Raw genomic sequence first — 18685 nt, forward strand, 5'->3', positions numbered from 1 at the left:
TTTGGCCATTCTAACTGGTGTAAGGTGGTATCTCAATGTGGTTTTAATTTGAATCTCCCTGAGGGCTAGTTATGATGAACATTTTTTCATGTGTCTGATAGCCATTTGTATGTCTTCATTGGAGAAGTGTCTGTTCATGTCTTCTGCCCATTTTTTGACACGATTATCTGTTTTGTGTGTGTTGAGTTTGAGAAGTTCTTTATAGATCCTGGATATCAACCTTTTGTCTGTACTGGCATTTGCAAATATCTTCTCCCGTTCCATGGGTTGCCTCTTTGTTTTGTTGACTGTTTCCTTTGCTGTGCAGAAGCTTTTGATCTTGATGAAGTCCCAAAAGTTCATTTTCACTTTTGTTTCCTTTGCCTTTGAAGACATATCTTGAAAGAAGTTGCTGTGGCTGATATTGAAGAGGTTACTGCCTATGTTCTCCTCTATGATTCTGATGGGTTCTTGTCTCATGTTGAGGTCTTTTATCCATTTCGGGTTTATCTCTGTGCATGGTGTAAGAGAATGGTCTAGTTTCATTCTTCTAGATGTAGCTGTGTCCAAAGAAGAACAAAACATTTGTTTTGACTCCATCCATGACACATAGAAATTAACTCTGTATATTTCAGGCTCAATGCAAAATCCTCGAGATAGAGTATGTAAACATTCCAGCTTTGGATCTAGTGAGTACTCTTGGCCCAGCCATCCAAGGCCAAGAGTATCTCCCTATGCCCATACCTATGGACTGGAAGTGGCGGTCAGGGAAGTTGGTTTACTTTCCCAAGAAATAAGGGTATGCTATACACTGAGTAGACACCAACCCAAAGGCATCTATATGAGTGCAGAAAGATTGAATGTAGCCTTGAGTTAAATACCAAGTACATTTAGTCTATTTCCTTAAGGTGATATTATGTCCCGGTCCAATGTGTGTTGCTTCAAAGGATGATATAATATAATGTCAAAGTTTCATCCATCAAATACATTTAACCACAGATGTCCAATGTCGTGGTACCATTGGTACCATGTACCAATGTCAGGCCTTATTACATTTGAAGTTGCATTTTTTATCTTGTTGGGAAAAGCATCGTGAAATCCGCTTTGAGAAGCAAGCTGAGTTTTCTCATAAATACTCTTAGGTTCTATGGAATGGAGTATTCCCAGAATTCCAAGCTGAAAGCAAATATGAGTATATCAAAAGCACATTTACTACAATTAATGGTAAATGAAAGGGCCAGGGGAGATATTTTGCATACATGCTTTACATTTATGCAACAATAAAATGTTATGGTTGAAAATAATGTACACTAGTATAATTCCAAGAAAATATAGAAATGTGAATAGAGTGTCTTCTATGGATTGTTCTTGGTGGATGGAGAGCAAAGAAGGGGACATAGAAGAAACTGTCGGGAGAGGAAAGGAGGGGAGAGGGTAGAAGAGGGCGAGGGGAGGTTTTTGAGTGAGGTTATCTCAGATGGTACCCTCACTACTCTGCCAGGAAAAGGTTTGACAAGGGTAATGCAGGAGATAGCTGAGTGGTCATCCTCCTAGCTCTCGAGGCAGATGGCTGGGAGATCTCCTGGAGCCTCTTTCTCAGCCACTCCCCAACTATCTAGAACCCACTGATCATTTAGCATGTGCTGTTTTCTCCCTGAAGAGTGACTTGGGGGGAAAACCACAGTAGAGAATTTATTCTTGCAACTTTGTCATCTCTCTGTGAGAGAATGATTCTGAGCTGAGATTTAACTTGGCACAGACAGTGTTTTTTTCCCCGTTGGTCATAAGTCTCAGAAACCTTTTTATTGTTTCTTGGACTGAGGGCTTCCTGAGAAACTAAAGGGAAGAGTTTCTGACAAGGGTTGAGGGCCTTAGCTCAGAGTTAAGTTACATTCAGCAGCCAATATCCTCTTGGGGGCACACAGGTGAGACATGAGAATAAGGGAGATGTTTAAAAAGGCGAAGCACAAAATGTTAAGAACCTTCAGCCTCCCTGTGGCACTTATGACTCCAGAGTGTCAGTCAGCCTGGTTGCGTTGAGGCTTTCTCATGGTCTTGGGTGTAATATTTCAAAGAAGGTTTACAAGGAAGGCTGAGACTCTCACAGGTAGGGCTGGAAGGGTTGCCTATGAATAAAAGACCTCTTTTATGATGCTTTGGATGTTGCCAAACTTGGAATTTGAAATGATTTTCCTAAAAGACTTATCATTAAATAGAGCACCAAGTGGGAGGAAGTTAACGGTGAAAAAGTAGAATCAAAGACAGTAGGATGTCATCTCCAACCAGTAGCTTTATTTTGAGAGATGAATTAAATGGTTTTGATCAGTAGTTCTTTACTTCAATGGACCTAATGCTCTTTTTCTTGAAAAATATTTTACAAATGCCCTCTACTATTCTATAATGAAATTTACTGATAACATATCCTACCAACACATGATATTAAAAATTTAACTATAGGGACAGCTGGGTGGCTCAATCAGTTAGGTGTCCAGCTCTTGATTGTGGCTCAGGTCACAATCTCAGGGTTGTGGGATTGAGTCCTGCATCAGGCTCCACACTCAGCACAGAGTCTGAGGTTTTCTCTCTCTCCCTCTCCCTTTGACTCTCCCTCCCCCCACTAAAGTAAATAAATAAAATCTTTAAAAAATATTTAACTCTATTACCCTAACCATGATGTGAAGGAGAAATGAAAGTTATTTCACATTCAATTCCACATGTACAGACTTGGGTATGACTGAACCGGAAGACACAAAGAAATTGTCAGATGCTTGCAGGGACACCCAGAGAGGTCTGTAATGTGGCAGCTGCAAACTACAAACAGATGAAAACAGTCTGTGTCTCTCTGGAGATTCACCTATCATTAGTGGCATTGCCGTTGATGATGTGATTTTCTCCGGTGGTGTAAAAATCTTTTTTAAAGTTCCAGAAAAAATACAGTTCTACCTCCCCTCAATTTTTGTGGTAGCTGCATCTCCTGAAAATTGAGTACATCTTAAAATGGCACAAAAATTACTCTGTGATTCTGTGAAAAACAGAGTTAGGCTCCAGGCTCAGGTTTTACTCACATTCTGGTCTGGTGGGATATTTGATAGTTTTGTAGTATGAAGGACATTTTGTTGTATGGTACTGTCCTGGGTATTGCAGAACCTCTAGTATCCCAGACTTCTGTCCACTAAATGAAGCACCTGCCCAAAGAGACACCCTAAAGTACTTCCATCTAGACTTAGAAATACCCTAGGGTGTGCTGTTCCCCTTCCGAAGATCTATTTTCTCATAATCATGGGTTAGAAGAGCCCTTGGGGGGATTGTTGGTTAATAGGTGTTGATCTGTGGAGCAATTGGTAGCTCTTTAGTCATACAGATTTCCAGGCACCATCTGTGGTGAGATTCTGCTGAGGAAGTAGGGTTCTGGAATGTGCATGAGACATGGGTGTACATCCAGAAGTGGGGCCCACTGACTCAGTCATCTCTCTGATTCATGAGGCCCCTTTCCTGTATCTAGGGCCAGTGGCTATCCAGTCTGCATTTGAAAGAGGAGGGTTTGAACATCAATTCTCTTTCCAGCCCACTTGTTAGTCCAAATGCAAGCCATGAATTGGAACAGCAGGCTAAGTTCTTATGTAAATCCTTTTTCTGGGTCCTTTCTAGTATATGGCAGCTGTATGGTTGAGGGTGAGAAACACTTTGCTCCAGGTCTCCATATTGTAAAGTCCCATTGGCTGGCTTTGCTCCCCACCTACCCTTAGAAGGACCTAGAACAGATAAGTTGTTTTCGTGATAACGACCTGCATATTCATGGCTAGTTCCTGGTGAAATAAAGATGGTTAAGAAAAAATTGATTGTGGAAGAGTTGGGGCAAAGAAGGTAAAACACTGTTAAATGGAACAAATGAAAAATACCGAAATCAAACATCTAAGAGCCTTCAATGTGCAGAGTTAAGTGATTCATTCATTCATTCAGTAAATAATTTAAAATGCACCTACTGCATGTCAGGCTTTCTTCTAGACAATGGCAGTACAACAGTGAAAGAAACAGACCCAAACCCTACCCTCATGGGGCTTACACGGTAGGAGGCATAGAAGGTTATGAACAAGATCACAAGGTTATAGAGACAGTGTGCCAGAAGATACGTGGACTTCAGATGGGCTACGGCTGGTGGGCTACGGCTGTGTGTGCACTCTCTTGTGTGCACGTGTGTGGGGGACATCCAGGTCCTGGGCTTCAGCTACCTCTTTGGCAAGGAGCATTTCTTTGGCAATAGCGATTTGGAGTTTAGTAGTGGAGAAAGAATGGGAAAAAGATGTTGCTGTTGTCAAGACAGGAAATGATTCAAGTTTGGTAGAGCTTTTTAACAATGAAAAATGAAGAGAAACAGAACAACTTTGGCATGGCAATAATTGAATTTCTGAGTTTACGTAAGGAATGTTGAGAAACTTCTGGTCTCGAACTGACCTTTGGTTTGTTTTAAGTGCTTCATTATCTCTGAGGACGTTTAGATTTCAGTGCCTGAGAGTCGTCACGATATTGGCAAAATGCACTGCCCTATCGCAGGGACCAAGTTCTTTTACATTTCACACTTGATTACTTTAGCCTTGCCAGTTTGTGCAGAAATATCCGGCTTTTTAAATATGGTTTTGGTTAGTGTTTTTGGAATGAGGAATTTATCAGCAGTGGTGACAAGTACATACTCTGTCAGCCAGAAATGCTGATGTACTCTTTACCAGAAAACCTTCTATTCAAAATGACATCACATTAGGATTTTTTGCCGTATAGAGCTTCTATAATGTTTGCTTATTTGCATATCATTCAGTTAAAAATACTTCCAGGTACATTCATTATCTGTGATTTTTCTCAATAACTCCCTGGTATAACTGGGCAGGTATTTTATACCTATTTTACAGGTTCAGAGATCCTGAGTAAGGTACCCAAATTTAACTGATGTATGGCAAATAATGATCATCTCTATTATTGACCATGTATTAGACCATGTTTAAGTATTCTGTCCATATTATTCAGTCCTCACAACAACCCAATAAAAAAGGTACTATTAATAACATTATTTTTCCATCAGGCAAACAGAGAAGTTTAGTGACTTGCTCAGTACCACACAGCTAGTACGTGATAGAGCTGGGACTTAAGCAGTCCAGGTCAACTGTCTACACTTGCAACCACTTGGCTCTTCTCCCTGTAGTTGTGGAAAGCAGACTTCCTATGTTTTAAGGTGTTTTTTACTTTACAATGATACCACAACAATGATAAATGGCAGGGCAGTGAAAGGTTGCAGTGTGACTGGCAAAGACCAGCAGCTTTGGAGAGTGAGCTGAGTTCCAACAGGTTATTCCACTCACTGAATAATCTTGGGCAAATTCCTTAAGCTTTGTTTCTGTCTCTAAAACAAGGGGAGAGTGACGCTGTTCATAGCATGGTGAGCATAAATGTGATGTCCTATTAAAGCATCTAAATGACTGTCAGACATGTAATAGTTGCTTGATAGTTAACACATTTCTTTCCTTCACAAATGATCAGTTATTAGGCATGGATCAGATGAAGCGTGGGGACATTATGATGCAGTAGATTAGAAACAACACTGGTGATTTTGCAAACATTGAGAAATTTGTGGTGGGACTTGTACTACCTAAAAGAGCATTTCAGATCTCAGGGATGAGTTTAGACCCAGTTTCTGGCAGGTGGCGCTTATGGAGGCTGCTGTTCTGTGAGTTATCATTTCACATTCTGGGTAAAAGATGAAGCAGATGGTGTTGGGGGTGATTCTCCCTCTGACTTCTTGATCTGCCCTTCATCGTTGTTCCTGGGAAGATACTTCCATGAAGTACACAGGGGTCTCCATAAGGCTGCAAAAGCTTTAGGCAGAACAGAGGTTCTCAGACTTGTGGGCTAAGGACCCTTTTATGATCCGAAGAATTATTGAGAACTTTAAAGAGGTTAGTTTATGTGGTGAACTCTGTTGATTGGAAACTATTAGAAATTAAAACAAAATAAAAAATAAAATTTTATTGATCATCTTAGAATAAACATAAAATTATCACCTATTAACACAAATCACATTTCTTTTACAAAAATATACTTTGAAAACAAAAAAAAATTGAAAAAGTTGCATTGTTTTACATTGTTCTGGAAATCTCTTGAATATTCGGCTCAATAGAAGACAGACAAATTCTCATATCTGCTTCTGCATTCAGTCTTCGAGATAGACATCATGTAGCTTCTGGAAAACCCACTGTATACTTGAAAGAGAATATATATATGTGAAGAAGACATGTACCATCTTTGAGTCATTATCAAAGTAGTTTTGACCTTGTGGGCCTCTGAAAGGATCTCAGAGATCTCTGAGAACAACTAATATAAAATATTTGTTCTTTTTAACAATTTTTTTGAACACTCATAGAATTTCCTCTCAACTTTGCCCTCCTGATACCTGTTTTCAACCAATCACAATTGCTAATAATTCTTCCTTTTAATTTCTTGGGTTTTGCAACCCTAGAGATAGATTAACTTGGTTCTTTGGACTTTATATGTCTTCTACCCCACTTCTTTTCTTCCTTTCTTCCTTCCTTCCCTTCCTCCTCCCTTCACTTTCTTCCCTTTCCACTCCCTGGGCACAATCTTGGTCTTTCTGCCTCTGGGACCCATCAGTTGTCACATTGTCCTTTACCTGATATCATTCACAGTTTACTTCCTTTCTCAAAAGTCTCAGTCCTGGCTAACCTTTATTAATTCTAGGTTATGTTTTATTAATATTTCAAAAAACTTTCCCAAACAAAATTGAAAGGAAAAATTTTTTGAGATGTGTAAAGATGGCCATGTTCACGGCCAACTGTCATGGAAACTCTGGAAGCTGTGTAGCCAAGTTCTGCTGCCAGCAAGATTGACTAATAAGGCCTGGATTTACTTCTCATCGCAGACAACAAAAGAACTACACAAAATACATGAAGCCAGGGTTTTTAAGGCACTGGACCTCTTCCATTGAAGGCCAGGAAACCCAGAGAGATTGCTCCTGCTTACCTATTTGAGAGAGCTTTCAGGCTAAGGAAGAGAGTCCAACCACTTCCATAGGAAAGGGAGACCCAGGTGGAAACCAGCAAACTTCCCAGCAAACTGAATTGAGATAAAGCTAAACAAAAAGGGAGACCAAGATGGCTGTAGTTGACAGAATAGATACCAGAGAGGGGAGAGTTGCAATGAGGAAGAACTTCAAGTCTGCAGGGCGTCCCCCTTAAGAGTAAAGCAGAGTACAGAAGAGCATATGTATGAGGCAACTACCTGAGGCCAGAAAATACACTATCCTACAGGGGTAAATAAAATAGTAGACCATACACAAGGCCAAGAATAATTTCTGTTCCAAAAAGCCAGACTGGAGAGCCTCATAACTTATAGGCATTTGGTAGGGCATGAGGATTAAGGGTTTCAGCAGTGGGGCAAAATGAGCCTCATGCTGAATGCTGCCACAGCCCTGCCTAACGTGTCATAAAGCCAAGACCCAAAATAACTGAGGCACTTCCAATAAGAAAAATGCATCCCCCAACACAAAAATACCCAGCATCCAACAAGTTAAATTCACACTATTTGTCATCTAAAAAGAAATTACTGTGGGGGCACCTGGGTGGCTCAGTGGGTTAAGCCTCTGCCTTCGGCTCGGGTCATGATCCCAGGATCCTGGGATCGAGCCCCGAATCGGCCTCTGTGCTCAGCAGGGAGCCTGCCTCCCTCCACCCCCCTTTCTGCCTGCCTCTCTGCCTACTTGTGTTCTCTCTCTCTCTCTCTCTGTCAAATAAATAAATAAAATATTAAAAAAAAGAAATTACTGTGATTGCAAAGAAGTAGAAAAATAAAGAGGAGAGCAATTAATCAATCAGAACGAACTAAAACCAACACGGATGTTAGAGTTAGAGACCAAGGCAATTAGAGATCAAGACATTTGAAAGGTTATTATCACTGTATTCCATATATTTGAAACAGTAAATAGAGAAGTAGAAGATGTTAAAAATAAAAAAGAGACCCATCTCTAACTTCTAGAGATGAAGACTGCAGTGTCTGAGATCAAAATATACTGTATTGGACGTAGCAGAAGAATAGATTAATGATTTAAAAACACAATAGAAACTATCAAAATGAAACACATAGGAGAGAAACAAATGAACAAAGAGAAGGACAGAAGTATCAGTGAACTGTAGGACAATTTCAAGCAGATGGTTACGCATATGACTGAAGTCCCCCAGATGAAGGAGGGGTGACAGAAGAAATATTTGAACAATGGCCAGAGTTTTTCCAAATTGGATGAAAATTACAGTCCCGTTGATCCAAGAAGTTCAATGAACCCTGAAAAACACAGAGAAAAATACATTACATTCTGTGATAATCAAATTGTTTAAAACTGGTGTTAAGTAATAAAATCTTAAAAGCTGTCAGTGAAAGAGCACACAGAAGAACAAGGATGACAAGATGGCAGATTCCTCACAGAAGTAGTGTAAGCTAGAAGACTTTGAAGCAATGTCTCTAAAGTACTGAAAAAAATACTGTCAACCTAGAATTCTATACACAATGAAAATATCCAAATACAAAGGCAAAATTAAGCTGTTTCAAATATATAAAACGTGAATTCATCACAGGCAGACCTAACTACAAAATATTAAAGGCAATCCTTTAGAAAGAAGGAAAATGTAGACAGAGATTGGGGCTATCCAGAGAAATAAAGAGCCCTTGAAATAGTAATGAAATCATGACTTAAATTCCTTTAAGAGAAAATTGACTATTTAAAAAGAAGCAGTGATAATGTGGTGTGAGGTTTATAACATATATAAAAGTGAAGTGAATGCCACACATAGCAGAAAATCCAGTCAAGAAAAGATGGAACTATAGTATTGTAAATTTCTTCTTAAAAATTGAAGTATGATTGACATACAATATCATATTAGTTTCAGAGGACAACATAGTATGATTTTATACATTACATAATGATCACCTTTACCTTCTGTCACCATACAAAGTCACTACCATATTATAGACTATGTTCCTCATGTTGTGACTTTCATCCTCACGACTTAATTTATTTTATTTTATTTATTTTTTTAAAGATTTTTATTTATTTATTTGATAGACAGAGAGAGATCACAAATAGGCAGAGAGGCAGGCAGAGAGAGAGGGGGAAGCAGGCTCCCCATTGAGCAGAGAGCCCAATGTGGGGCTCAATCCCAGGACCCTGAGATCATGACCTGAGCTGAAGGCAGAGGCTTAAACCACTGAGCCACCCAGGTGCCCCACGACTTATTTATTTTAAACTGGAAGTTGTACCTCTTAATCCCCTTCACTTGTTTGCCTACCCTAAACCCCTCCCCTGCAACAACCACTGGTCTATTTCCCATATCTATGTGTCTGTTTCTGTTTCATTTTGTTTTTTAGATTCCACACACAAGTGAAATCATATGGCATTTGTATTTCTCTGACTGACTTATTTCACTTAGTCTAATACCCTCTAGGTCCACTTACATTGCTGCAAATGGCAAGGTTTTATTCATTTTTATGGCTGAGTAGTATTTCACTGTATGTATGTATGTGTGTTTATATATACACATATATCATATACAGTATATGTGTGTGTATGTATGTGTGTGTGTCTGCGTATATATATACATACATATATATCCTAATATATATATATTAGGATGCCTGGATGGCTCAGTTGATTAAGCATCTGACACTTGATTTTGGCTCAAGTCATGATCTTAGGGTTGTGGGATTGAACCCCACATCGGGCTCCATGCTGGATGTGGAGCCTGCTTGAGAGTTTCTCTCCCTCTGCTCCCCTTTCTCTAAAATAAACAAATAAACAAATAAATATATAGGCAGGAAAGTGTAAAGTCCATGACCTTGGCATCCACTGTAACCAGAAAAAGAAACACAAATCACATGTAAAGCAAGCAGAAGATAATAAAGATCAAAGCAGAGAGCAATGAAATAGGAAACAGAAATATAACAGAGAAATCAATGACACCAAAACCTGATGCTTTGAGGAGAGTAGTAAAATTGGTAGCTGTCTGGATAGCATGATCAAGAATAAAAGAGAAGACAGAAATTTAAATATCAGGGCTTAGGTAATATCAGTGCACTACACAATAAATATTAGAAAGATAATTATGCTAAGTGAAATAAGTCAATCAAAGAAAGATGATTATCATATGGTTTCACTCATATGTGGAATATAGGAAATAGCACAGAGGATCACAGGGGAAAAACTGAATGGGAAGAAATCAGGGAGGAAGATGAACCACTGGAGACTCTCGACTCTGGGAAACAAACTGAAGGTTGCTGGAGGGATGGGGTCACTGGGTGATGGGCATTAAGGAGGGCACATGATGTGATGAGCATTGGATGTTATTTGCAACTGATGAATCATTGAACACTACATCTGCAACTAATGATGTACTATATGTTGGCTAATGGAACTTAAATTTAAAAAAATAAATAAAAGGATAATGACAGAATATTAGGAATAAAGTTATGCTGAAAGCATTGACACTTACATGAACTGGATAATTTCTTTGAAAGACACTAACTACCAATATCACTGAAGAAGAAACAGATGACTTGAATAGGCTCCTATCTGTTAAAGAAATTGATTTGTAGTTGAAAATCTTCCCAGAAAGAAAACTGCAGGCCCAAATAACTTCCCTGGCAAGTTCTGCCAAACACTTAAGGAAGAAATAATATCAATTCTGAGAGACTTTTCTAGAAAATTGAAGAGGAATAAACATTTCCTGACTCATGAGTTCTCCCCAACTTTTTGAGGTTAGCATTACTTGGATATCAAAACCAGATAAGATATTACAAGAAAAAATAATTATAGACCAACATTCCTCAGGAAGAAAGACATAAAAATTCTAAACAAAATACTAGTAAATCCATTCCAATGATATATAAAGATGCTAATACATCATGGCCAAGAAGGCTTTATCCCAGGAATGCCAAGTTGGCTTAGCAATGGAAAGTTGATACATATAATTTACTGTATTAACTAAAAAAGAATTTCTTGTAAAAATTGTTAAAAAATCATAAAAAATTGTAAAAACTAAAAAAGGAAGACCATGGAATGATCTCAACAGATGCATAAAAAGCATTTGACAAAATCTGACTTCTATTCCTGATAAAAATTCTCAGAAAATTAGGAATTGAAGTGTACCAGATAAAGGGCATCTAAGGAAGACCTAGAGCTAACATCATAGACTGGAAGATTTCCCCTAAGATTAGGAACATGGCAAGAATGTCCACTTTCTTCACTTCTATTCAGTATGGTACTAAAGGATCTAGCTGGTGTAAAAAATCAAGAAAAGAAATAAAAACCACCCAGATTGGAAGAGAAGAAGTAAAACTGTCTTTATGTGCAGACAACATGGTGATTTACTTAGAAAATCCTATGAAATCAATAAAAAGCTACTAGAATAAATGGGTTTTGTGGATCACAAGATCAATATGCAAAAACCAGTTGGATTTCCATATACTAATAATAAATAGTCAGGCATCAAAATTTAAAAGCCATACCCTTTACAATTGATAATATCATTGTCAATATTATTGACATCATTTTCATATCAGTAATATGAAAAACCTTGAGATAAACTGGAAAGAAGATGTACAAGATCAGCATTTGAGAGGGTAGCAACAGGGGTGTGGTTCTGCCCTTGAACCTACCACGTGCCTGCACAGTTCTTGTCTGTGGTTTCTGCTCCCTGCCCTGCCTGGCTTGGGTTTCTCTGCAGACGGCATTTGTCTCTCCCAGTTGCTGCCTTTCCCTGAGACTTCTATGTATCTACTTCACTACTTCCATACATAGAGCGGGGAAGGTGGAGAAAGTGCTCAATACTTTCTAAGCATTGTGTTTTATTCTCGACTTCCTCTCCTTTTCCTGGGACAGCATAGGGAAAAACTCTCTTCCTAGGGCTTTTCTCTGCATTCAAAATCTTATGCACTTTCGTTCCTTAGGCTCTTAGGAAAGCCTGGGCTCTGGATGCCACCCACACTTCTCCTTGGGAACCTTCTCTGAGACTGTTTCTCTGTGTCATTATTTTGATGTCCAGATTGGGAAACCATCAAGTTACTTTACAAGCACACAGTTAATATGTCAAAGCAATAGGGCAAAGCACCGTAAATGATCTTTTCCTTAGAGAATAACAAAAAGGAATGAATGTAGCATGTAAGATTTTACAATGCTAACACAATTGTACTTTGAATCTTGGTCTCTTTCTTTCTCTTTTTAAACCAAAAAATAATAAATATCCTGTTGCTGATTTTATGATCTTGTGACTGTGGACAATAGTGTTGTCTCTGCAAGAAATCATTTGTGGGTGCAATAAAAGCTTGGGGTGACACTTATCATAAAAAACTTCTCTGCATTCTCCTTTTACCTGGTCAGTTGACTGCTTCTGACATTCAGAGTTGTATACGAATATTCTAGGACAGGGGATGGAGATATCCACCCCTTCCCCAATACATGGTTCCTCTCCCTGAAGATCTTGGGATATAGACATGAAAAAATTATGGACAAGGTATATTCATATACTGATGAATATAAAGTACTTACAAAAAATGAGCACATAAAATATAGAGAAAACATGTGATCTTGTATGATTTAGCTGAGCAATGAAAGGTAGACTGAATGATGACACAGTTGATCAGAAGGAAAGAGGAAGGTGTGAAGATTCTTTCTTGGGTATAGATTTAAAATGAGCAGATTGTTTATTTTGGATGAAAACTAGTGCCCCAGAAAAGGACCTCTAGTCCAGAGGCCCTGAATTGTCTAGACTGTAGAGTAGCAACATCCAATAGAACATTCTACAGTGATGGAAATGGTCTATGGCTGTGCTGTCCAATATGGTAGTCACTAGTGATGTGTGGCTATTGAGCTCCTGAAGTATAGCTAGGGCAACTGGAGGAACTGAATTCTTAATTTTAAATAATTTAAATAGCTTCATGTTTCTGGAGGTCCCATGTATTGGATAGCACAGATCTTCTGCATTTACTTTTCCTGAGTTGCTCTGTTTCTTGGAAAACCACTGAATAACAACACTAGAAACTAAATCATCTTGCAGTTAGCAATTGCTGAAAAGTACAAGGTTATAGCTACTTCTTTTACTCAAAATACCATATTTAAAGGTAAACCTGTTTGACTATCCCCAAACTCTCACTTTTCCTTTATTTGCTGGTGAGATAGTCATAATCACAATTTTCAGGAAGTCTAGTAACTGGGCAGTGGCCAGACGTGATACTGGAGGAGGGAGGCCAGGTGTCATTTTCATTCAAAGAGAACTTGCATGCTCTACTGACTCTGTATGCTACGGGACAGGTCAACAGAGAGTCGGCACACATTCCTGAGTAGGGTCATTGCTTTGCTTACCTAGTATTGTGTCACAAACTCAGTGACTTAAAACAACAATGTACCATTTTGTTTTTCATGGTTCTGGGATTGATGGGACTCAGCTGGGTGGTTCTCCTTTGGAGACTCTCCCATGGTGGGAGTTGGTTCTGGCTGTCATCTGGGGCTACAGACTGGAGTGCCTCCATGTGATGATGTCCATGTGGTTTAGGATGGCAGTCCCAGGAGACTAACACCTCTTACCTGACAGCTTCGGGCACCAGGAGTGAGTGTTTCAAGAAACCTAAGAAGAAGCCGAAGGGTTTTTTGATGACCTGGTTCCTGAAGTTCCAAAAAGTCAGTTCCACCTCATTCTATTGGTTGATACTGGTTGAGTAAGGCAGCGAGCCCAGCCCAGATTCAAGGGGAGGGAAATCAGACTTCACTTCTTGATTGGCAAAGCAAAGAATTTGCAGCCATCTTCCATCTACTACAGTGATCATATTAAAAGGGAACCACTGAAAGAAAACAAATTGACAGTGATGTTTAGAAAGGATCAAAAAATTGAGAGGCCGCAACATGAATCTGGATTTTGGAAGGTGCTTGTGGAAAAGAGAAAACACAGAGATGAGTTACCAGAAAATTACAGAGAACCAAAGAGGGTGGGACCCTGTAGAAATACCTGGAAAAGCATTTAAGGCAGCCAGTACTTTCGTTATGTTTAAAAATGAGTCTTAAGCATGGAGGACATGGGGAGTTAGAGAGGAGAAGGGAGTTGGGGGAAATTGGAAGGGGAGGTGAACCATGAGAGACTATGGACTCTGAAAAACAATCTGAGGGTTTTGAAGGGGTGGGGCGGGGAGGTTGGGATACCAAGTGGTGGGTATTAGAGAGGGCATGGATTGCATGGAACATTGGGTGTGGTGCAAAAATAATGAATACTGTTATGCTGAAAATAAAAAATAAATTTAAAAAATGAGTCTTAAGGAAAGCAGGATTTTTGTTTTGTGTCTCATATATGACTGAGGACAAAGGCTTTAACAGGCCCCTCTCAGCTGATGTGGGAAGCTGGTCACAGCTACCTTTTGGATGGGGATGGGTGGTTTGGTTACTGGTGCTTTGACTTTTATCTGTTGAACCAATGTTTGAATCAAGACCTGGCATAAGAAAGAGGCCACCCGTCTGGTTCCATTAGGTGCAGCTGTTCTTAGAAGCCACCGAGTCTATGAGTCTCTGCAGCTTGCTGTGCTGTTTCTGTGTTGTGAGCGTGGAAAAAAACCAGGTGCAAGAAGCCTTTGGCGCACGGTTGCTTTCACTGAGTGACATTAAAGCTGCAATTAGGACAAGAAGTTGGTGTGACTGCCTGCCTGCCTTGTCCGTCTTTTCGTCCTCCTCTTATAAAGGAAGTTAAGAAACAGTGTACTGCCCGAGGCAATTTTATGATACTCTCCACTTTCTCCTCTGCTCCCATCTCAAGTTCACATGCTGCTTTCTGGTTGGTAAAGGTCTTGCAAAATCGGAGGAATTTGAACGGGAAGACGATAAGAGAAACCCACAGCTAACTGCTTGGAGGAAGGGACAGGACTGAGCCAATTAAAACGAGAAGGGGCAGTAGTGGGAGGTACTACAAGACACAGATTGAAAAAGTGGTTATTTGGAGGTCAGGAGGTGGAAAATTTGTGAAAGGAACACAAAATGAGGCTGTAGAAGGAAGTCCATGTAGGACAGTGGTTTTTAAATCTCTCTCTGGGAACACTGTGGTTCTGTGAGCAGTTACTGGCAGGTCTATAAATAACAAAAAAGAGGTGTAGCAAGAATCACAGAGGCCCTGTGTGCGAAGATGTAATTTTATTTTCCACAAACAGAAGTCAACTTAGCCCACGGATCTTCATTTCCATCTCTAGCATCAGAAAAAAAAAAAAAAATCTGGCCAATTCAGAGTCTCCACTGGTTCAAGGCTCCATCTCTTCTTTGCAGAATCCTTCCCTCTCCCAACCCCTTTTGTCCTTCTGGACAGTCACTGGGGTTCTTTGGGGGTGGTGGAGGTGAAGGGCATGGCCTATCACTGCTTGTCCTGCTGTCTGGGGAGGGTCTCTGTCCATAGGTCATTCTCTGGACTTAACGACCCCAGCTGGGATCACACTTGCCCCAGTGTCCCCAGCTGCCAAGGCTGCTCTCAGCGTTGCCCTTCTTACCCCTTAGCAGCTCCTTTGGAGGCTCTGGGGACTGAAATACCCTGGGAGTGTTGCATCATCGTTTGTGAAACAGCCCGTCCTCAGGCCCAGGAAGCTCTATGGTCATAGCTGCCCCTTGGCACAGACCATTCTGGACATAGGGCTTTGCTATGATGGTCCTGATGGACTGTGATGTCCCTGACGGTGTCCAGGACTTTGTTTCTTGTGCACTATTAGATCTTCCTCTCAAAGAAGGGGATTTGAGCAGCTTGATGGGAGGGCATATGAAATATGATCTCTTTTTTTAAAAGTAGGATCCACGGTGGTCCAGCGCAGAGTCTGAAGCGGGGCTTGAACTCATGACCCTGAGATCAAAACTCAAGTTGAGATCAGGACTCGGACACTTAACCAACAGAGCCATCCAGGTGCCCCCAAATCCCCAGGGAGATGGTCTCTCAAGAAAGGTGGTCTGGAGGGTGGCCAAGTCTTCCAAATAAGAGGAGTCTCAGAGGTGGGAAGGCAGTGAGGGAGACACACTTAAGATTGTGTCACAAGACTCTGGCTGTTATTTCTGTTTCTCAAACACAGTTGGCATTGCCTTCGTGAAGGGCATTTCTCACACTGAAGGACACACTCTCATTCAGAGCATGTGCATGTGACTGAGACCAGAGTATACAGGCATGACAATCTCCGCCTCACAAGTCTTCAGCTCTGGTATGCAGCAGGACAGGTGGACACATGAGCTACCTAGGAAACAAAGGGAAGAGGGAGTCGGGGAAAGTGGTTAGCATGGCTGAAGAAGGGAGGAGGTGAATTCAAGGTGCCAGATAGGACAGTGGTTATAGGTGAGAAGGGGAGGGCTTCAAAACCCGTCCTCATATTAGAGGGGTGTTTGTCTTATCTGAGTCTAGGGGCCCATGTGTCTAGCAGGATAGTTGGCCTAGGGGTGGGTGGGAAGCATCAGAATATGAAGAAAAAAACAAGGAAAAGTATAATTTTAATTTCCACATGACTTCACAGATCAATTTTACTCTCAACTTGTAAACTGTTTAAAAACCTTCACTGTATAAATGGTGAGATGTGTTTATTTCACCAACAATGCTAGTTGTTGGTGAACTATCACCATCACGGTGGGGCCTTGGGCTTAGAAGAACAGGTGTTCCCAACCCTGGGGGCCCGTTGGAATCACCTGGAAGGTGTTTGTGTGTGTGTGTGTGTGTGTGTGTGTGTGTGTTTAAGATTGCATTTATTTATTTGATACAGAGAGAGAGGTCACAAGTAGGCAGAGAGGCAGGCAGAGAGAGAGGGGAAAGCAGCTCCCTGCTGAGTAGAGAGCCCAATGTAGAGCTTGATCCCCGGACCCTGAGATCATGACCTGAGCCAAAGGCAGAGGTTTAACCCACTGAGCCACCCAGTCACCCCCACCTGGGAGTTTCAGTAACACTGGCATTTGGGCCACCTCAGCCCCAGAGAGTTTCATGTGACTGATCTGGGAGTCAGGGGTCCAGATCTCTCTCCTGGTGATCCTAAGGTTTCAAAAACCACACTCTAAAAAGGAATCCTAAAGAGATGTGGCCATCTGATGAATTTTCACAATACCATGTTACTGGCCATAGAGTTGAGCCCGTTCCTTGGAGCAAGAGGAAGCAGATGCAAACACTGGAACCAGATAAAAAAAAAAAAAAATTAAGAGAGGTTATCATCATTCCAGACCACAAGGCAGCATTTGCACTGATGAATTATTGCTGCTATTTTCTTTGTCTGGGCCAGCGCCTGCCCAGCCTGGAAGGGATATAGGAAGGGAGGGTGTGAGTTCTGTTAGGAGGGAAGCCATCATCATCTACTCAATGTCTCCTCAGAGGAGGATGGCTCATTAGGGCCTCAAAACAAATCAGGGTCCAGTCACTTGCTGGAGGCACAGAGTGGAAAGGGAAGAGCTACTTCCAAGCCCCTGGCTGTTGGGCTTAGAGCCCAAGGCAACTACTCTGGTACTTCAGCCTCCTTCCCTCCGTGCACCAAGGTTCACACCTGGCCATTCATTGCATTCCTCTCAGTACCGATTCTCACGTGCAAAATGAGTGGATGGGAGTAAGTGGGTCTTAAGCTGAAAAGAATTACCTGGTCTGGCCAAGAATTCTGGTATCAAGACTGTACCACCTGTAAGCTCCTTTTTCACCTGGGCACATAAATAATAACAAATAGCAAGGGACTCCTGCGTTGTATTAACCTTGTGCGGGTGCTGGTTTACAGTAGTAATTAACGTCACCCATGATATGGGTGCTGATACGATCCCTTTTCACAGAAGAGACGGAAGTACCAAGAAGTTAGTGCGTAAGAAGCCAGGGTGAGGAGGGGGTCAGGCTTCAAGCTCCAGTGGCTGACCTGAAAACCCACTGGTGGGGAGCTCGATTCGTCCGACTCATGCCCAGGACCCAGTTGGGTGGTAGCCAGGTTACGATGTCCAGGTGAATCGCTCCAAAAGTCACTTCTTGTGGGATGACCGTCACTGCCCCGCGTGGGGCGGGGGCCCCGGACCCGCGAGGATGCGTGGGCCAGGGCGGCGTTCCTGGCTCCCAGGCTTTTTCGCGTAGGGCGCGGGGCACCCGGCCAGCAGGCTCCCTCCCCCGCCGGGCCCGCCCGGGCGTCTCCGCCCGCCCCCGTCAGTCCCCGCCCGCGGCGCCGGAGCTGGAGCCCGAGACTTAGCGCTGCAGGAGCCGCGCCCCGCAGTTCCCGGGCGCAAGGGCAGTGCGGCTCCTGTTCGTGCCCGCGCCGGACCCGTGAGCCGACCCGGAGCGCGCGGCAGCGGCCGGGAGGGGCGCGAGCGCGGTCGGCCGGCGCCCCGAGGAACCCCGGCATGTGACCGCCGTGCGCCCGCGCCCCGGAGCTCCCGAGCCCCTCGCCCAGCTCCCGGGGCGCTCGCCCCGGCGCGCTGGGCTCGGGGCCGTCGGGGGCTCGCCCAGGTAGGAGGAATCTGCAGTGTGCCTGGCTAGCTGGCTGGCAGGGCAGGCGGGGTTGGGGGTGGGGGGTACCCGCCGTGGCTTTGACACATTTCCCCTTTGCACAGACCGCGCAGAAAGCGTCCTTCCTCTGTCCCCCTTGCTTGTCACTTTGTTGTGGAAGAAGGTGATGGTGGAGTAATCTGGCGGGGGGGGGGGGGGGGGGGGGGGGG

General features: G+C 42.2%; 1 protein-coding gene across 7 annotated transcripts in view; it reads left to right on the forward strand.

The window, feature by feature from the left end:
* The window catches only part of IL1R1 (interleukin 1 receptor type 1), a 73029-nt gene that overhangs the window by 20238 nt on the left and 34106 nt on the right, over positions 1–18685 (forward strand). The window contains exon 1 of one of the 7 annotated variants that reach the window (XM_059406346.1): positions 17960–17981. The exons of 4 other annotated variants lie outside the window; for them this stretch is intronic. The gene's annotated coding sequence lies outside the window, so the exon portion shown is untranslated. Of the gene's footprint in view, positions 1–17959; positions 17982–18388; positions 18477–18617; positions 18640–18685 lie in introns of those variants that run through there. 2 more of the 7 variants (XM_059406342.1, XM_059406347.1) reach the window with 2 other exon arrangements.

This window comes from Mustela nigripes, chromosome 7 (genome assembly GCF_022355385.1).
Source record: "Mustela nigripes isolate SB6536 chromosome 7, MUSNIG.SB6536, whole genome shotgun sequence".
In the NCBI taxonomy this organism is placed as follows: domain Eukaryota; kingdom Metazoa; phylum Chordata; class Mammalia; order Carnivora; family Mustelidae; genus Mustela; species Mustela nigripes.